Genomic DNA, 5,577 nt, shown 5'->3' on the forward strand with positions numbered 1-5,577 from the left:
CAGTTTATAATGAAACCACAAATAAACTAGAGAATAGTTTATCAGGTGATTAGCGGTTGTTATAATGATGTACTGTAAATATTTGTGTGAATACTACAAACTCAACAAATACAGTTTATTTCAACTAGTAACATTAATCTAGAAGTCTGGCAGTTTTTTTTTCAAAAAAATTACATCTGCGCTACTGCCCCCCAAAGAAAACAAATTTTACATGAAAAAATGAGAGGAGCAATGTTTGTTGTTAGTGAAATGAATCACTCTCAACCCGATTCTTGGACAAATTAGAGTGATCGTTATAAAACTGTAGTAAGCCTAACATTGCACATTTCTTCCTTTCATGACTTTGGTCAAGCTCAGTTTCTAAAGAACTTTACATCGTAAATATGAGGGGAAAAAAAGCATCTGCTAAATAAATAAATGACTTTATAAATGATGAGCGAGTGTCGCAACTCGGCATGTTGTAGGCGGAAAATGAGTGACGAGCCACGGGACGCCTCCGAGACAAAAGGGTTTTATTAACAAAATAGAACAAACCAGGGAAAACCATAAAATACAACAACAAACAGGGAAAAATAAGAATCAACTAAAGAAACTACAAAGTAACACAACTAGGGAAGTGGGCTAAACAGGGAGTACGACTAGGAAACCAAGCAGAGCTTAAAACACACAGTAACATGGCACACAGACATGCACGATGAAATAACACAGCTGGGCAAGCACTTAAATACACACAGAGCCGGGCTAACGAGGGGGCAGGAGGGAAACATGAGCAGGACAACCAATCAACAAAGACACAGCGCAACAAGAAGCAGGTGGAGCTAATTAACAATAAGGAGCGCAGAACTAGGAAGCTTAACAGATATTAAACTAGGAGACATTAACCAGACACTAGGAATACGATGCAAAGATAATTAACATGAAGTAAAAGGTACAAAACAAATCCAGAAGAGAACACAAGGATGGTAAACCTAGGACAAGAAAACTAAGACAGAAAACAACAAACACTGGGGAACAGAAAACCAATAACTACTTGGAAACTTATGAGGCTGATCTTTAGCCAGCCTTCATGGAAGGTGTTACCAGGGGGGCTGCAGTCGCTAAGCCACACGCTCAACCCATTGAGCTATGTGACAGTCCCACGAGCAGAGAAAACACACAGATGTTTAAGGGCTATATGAAAGTGAGGGGGGGAAGCAGAATGACCAGCAATTCCTGCTGGCCAAACAGGGAAAAGTCACAGAGGATGAGGTCAGACGGCACTGACCCTAACAGTGGTAACACTTTCTATGAATGTCATTATAATGCATTCATAAAGCATTATAAACATGAGTATAAATATTTATAAAAAGGCATAACACATTATAGCCATGTTTATTATGCATTATGAAGGCTTTATGAAGCTTTCATCTATAACGCCCTATAGATACCTTTATAATGCAGAACAAAGTATCCTTAATCTTTTACCGACCATTACAATGCATTATGAAGCATGTTTAGTGCAGTATTGATGGCAGCTTTATTAGAGTTTGTGAAGTATTATATTCAACACTATAATGCCTTCTGATTGTCAATAGATGATGTTGTAATGCTTTATTAATTCTTATACCGAACCTTATAATGAATTATGAAGGTATCTATAGTGAATTATAGATGAGAGCTTTAAGTAAAGCGTCACCAACATTTTTTAAGTGATAAAAATACATTTATTACTTGTACTAAATATTTATTAAATAAGATATCGTAGATGTGTAATTATTCATTCAATGCATGTTTGAAAAAACCCAAAATATTTTGTCTGGTATTGTGTGGATTCTGGTGTCTGGGAGAAAATTTAGATTAACCAGAAATTAGTGTTACATGATTAGTAATTAGGTGCAGGTAAACTGAATGAATGGGCTGGTCACCTGGCCTGTTTTGCATTTAGAGCCTGAAATGTTACAGCTGTCCAGGAAAATGTAAACGTGCCTGTCATGAGTTTCGGAGCCTATGAGGCTTTAAATGAATTATTGTCCTGGTAATGTCTAACCACCAGCCCCTTTATGTAAACCCATGAAAGGCAATGAGCTTCTAGCAGTGGTGAGGAGGGTGTTTCCCGCAGCATATTACTTTAAGTCACTTGGTTCAAGATTCTGTATGTGCAAGATTTGGATTTAAAAACACACACACACATTGTGTTGTGTTGTTCGTGTCATGTCTACCACAGCTTCCACATCCACAACTGAAAGTCCGGACTTAAGGTTTTTGTTCATGAACAAACATTCTGTCTTTGTCAATCTGTCAAAGTTAAAAAATTTTTTGAAAATATACCCATGTATATTGTATTTTAATGACTATATGTTTTAGCATAATATGCCACATGCATTCATTATGCTTTAACACCATACTTACAAAGTTGACCCTTAGCAACTCAAGTCAATACTTGCAGCTTCAGCAAGCTAATGGTGCCATTTGTGATGGAACTTCTCAGGCAAAAGTCGCTAAGCTAACACAGCTCACTGCAGATCTACAGCTTTACAGTGTTAGGATGAGAAACATCACCCAGCACACTGCTATCACCAGCATTCTGCAAGCTGAAGGTCTGTGTCTACCACAGTACACACACATACCGCTTTAGGTCAATTGCCCCTACATCACAAAGATAGAAAAAACAATAATGTCCTTAGGGATCATTCCAGAAGATCCGTGGAGCCAGTCTGGGGTTCAGTTAAAGCATAGAAGCGACCCTTTTGTGACTGCACACATCTCTCAGGATGACCAGAAATTAAATCAACAAATTTAATTATGCCAACGTCACTGCTTTAATGCAGTATAAGAATTTATCCCTTGTTTCAGGGCTTGTTAAGTGATACATTTTTCCCCCCCATGGGGTTTTGCTCAGTCAATGTAGGGGGAGGATTACACTACAAGGGAAGAGCCTTTCAATAACTCAGCACACGACTCTCGCCTCCAGGCCTAGCCTCCTTAATTAGAGCATTGTGATGTGTCTGAGGACTATAGACAGTAGGCGAGTTATCTGTCGGTATTGTGTGCAAGCGTCATGCATGCTTTTGAGTATCGTCAGTGCAGCAGTTGGCACTGCTAACTGATCATGCCATTCAGTGTAGCTGCTGCTTTTGATGAACATTGCCATTTGAAATCTAATCCATGGCAACCCTCAACTGTAGTGTGAGGAACACAGATGCTTGTGTTGACGTCCAGTCCCAGGTTTGCCATTTCACTACTGGGGCACAGCAGAAGCCGTGTGAGCAGTAGTGCTCACACCTTGTGCACGCATACAGTAAAGGCAATCCCCAGGTTCCTAAGTCCGTCTTAAAATCAAATTTATACGTAAGTGGGAAAAACAATAATAATACAGTAGATAATAATGATGTTACGTCCTGCTGGCCATGTCTGCCAGACCCTCCGTCTCCACCCTGACGTGACCCAGATGAGCCGTGCTTGTTGCTTGTTGCCCCCCGTTAGTTTTTGTATTTAAGTACCTATTTGTCTCGTTAGCCCCAGTCCCGTCATTGAACCCCCTTGCTGCTTGTGTACTTCCCAATACTAGTCTTCCCGTTTTGACCCCTGTTCCTGTCTTGACATCAATAAAACCCCCTTTCTTATTCACCAAATGCATGCCATAAAATCTGCTGTTTTATGTCATGACAAAGGATACATTATACAGTAATAATATGATATAAAATAATATAAAAGTAACTACATTCAGTACTGTGCTGTACATCGAGCTGATGATCCGCTGAAGCCACCCAATGTTTTCACAAGCATCACAGTACTGTGTTCGTTTGTTATTGTGGATGATTATTTAACTCAATTTTTTAATATAATAGGCTTTATGGCAGTTTCTTCGTAAGTACAAGTTCTCCATACACACACGTTTTGACTCTGGAACTGAACGAGCGGTTACAGAAGATGGATGGAGATATACTGTATGTAATTATGTTCATATTACAATTTTCCGCAACATTAAGCCTGTACTGGCAACTTTTTTCTCACTATGAATAATCAACCATCCATATATCTAAATCTCTATCCCATCAGTGGTGGTGTTTGCCTACACTCAACGCATGCATTTGAGTTGGCCCCAGAGGTTTGGGTGCCCCCTGTTGGCCATAAAAGGTCACTACACTAAATATTAAATACACATGTTCCTTATTTAGGAGGTGCTGAATGAGCATGTTCTGTTAACCAGCTTGCTAGTGACAGTCTCCTGACTAGCATTACTAGGAGGGCTTTATTTGGGGGGGCAATTTAATTAAAATGACTGAGAACACAGTATTTAATTAGTGGAAATTTAGTGCTCAACTCGCTAGCAATTTATTTAGTCTTTGAAACATCTGGGGGGCCAAAGTACCTTTTTAATGGGGGCCCCAGAAACCACAAACACACCCCTGTATCTAGTGCAGGGTCACAGACCTGAAGAAGCCAGGGCATCCAGGGGAGACCTGCCATACAGAGGACACAGAGGCCCCTGCAGTGTACCACACACAGTTCAGGGGCCACATCTGGACCACCAGTGTTGGAGGTGCAAAGCAAGAGTGTTATCTGCTGTACCATGCAGGAGGGAATCAATCATATCAATTCTGACATTTTTTCCACATGACTATATATTTACGGACTTGTGCAAAGCATTTCTTAAGCATCCAGTTAAGTTAAGTATATGCTAAGTACTAGCAGTGCTGGTCAGCTCATTGGGTGACATGGCAGGCCACATCCCACAGAGCAAAGGTCGAAGGGCTGACCCAGGACATGCCGGAGAGGCTACATCTCCCAGTATGCTTGCGACGTCTGGGGATCCCCTAGACAGCTAGCGTCTGCGTCTGTAGATAGAGAGGTGTGGCCGCTGGCACCCACTAAAACATTTTCACTTTGGCGCTGCTATTTCTTAAATCACTAGAAATGTTTTATTTAGGTGTATTTTTCATGGAAGTACAACAAAAAAACTTCTGACTTCCTGCCTTGGTGGTTTTGGTAATTACGCATATTTTTACACCAGATGTGCTAGTTCCTCACTAGCAAGTGCTTTCGATTAGGAAGCCATTGTGTCTTTCAGAGCAAACATCTCATTTCTGAGACATCCCCACTTAAACCAATAGGAGGTGTGATGGCAGAAATTGTAACGCAGTCCTAAATGCAGAGCTTTTTTTGCTTCACCTACACACAAAAGCAATGCAGTCCAAGATCTGTCAATAATACCGTGGGACACAAGCAGATAGTCGCCATTTTGCATTTGCATTTGCTCAGCAGGCAGCAGATACTACAATTGTATTTGGTTTGGGCAACCAAGAGGCTCCACTTATTGTTCTCCTTCTGTGGGATGTTGGAAATAAATGACCTGTATGTTTTTCAATGTTTTTCAAAAAACAAGATTTGGACCTAGTCAATACAAAGGGGAACCTGCAGTATTGTTGGGTTCTTCTTAGATGACAGATGAAGCAATTGGGGGGCTTGCCAGTTGATCAAAGCAAGGTGTACCCTATACACCAGAGCTTCAGGTTCATTAACTGAGCTCCAGACAGCTCCTTGATTGCTGTATGTTTGGGATACATTATATGCCTCACTTGTACATCCAGACCAAAG

The sequence above is a fragment of the Paramormyrops kingsleyae genome, chromosome 14 (assembly GCF_048594095.1).
Source record: "Paramormyrops kingsleyae isolate MSU_618 chromosome 14, PKINGS_0.4, whole genome shotgun sequence".
Classification (NCBI taxonomy): Eukaryota; Metazoa; Chordata; class Actinopteri; order Osteoglossiformes; family Mormyridae; genus Paramormyrops; species Paramormyrops kingsleyae.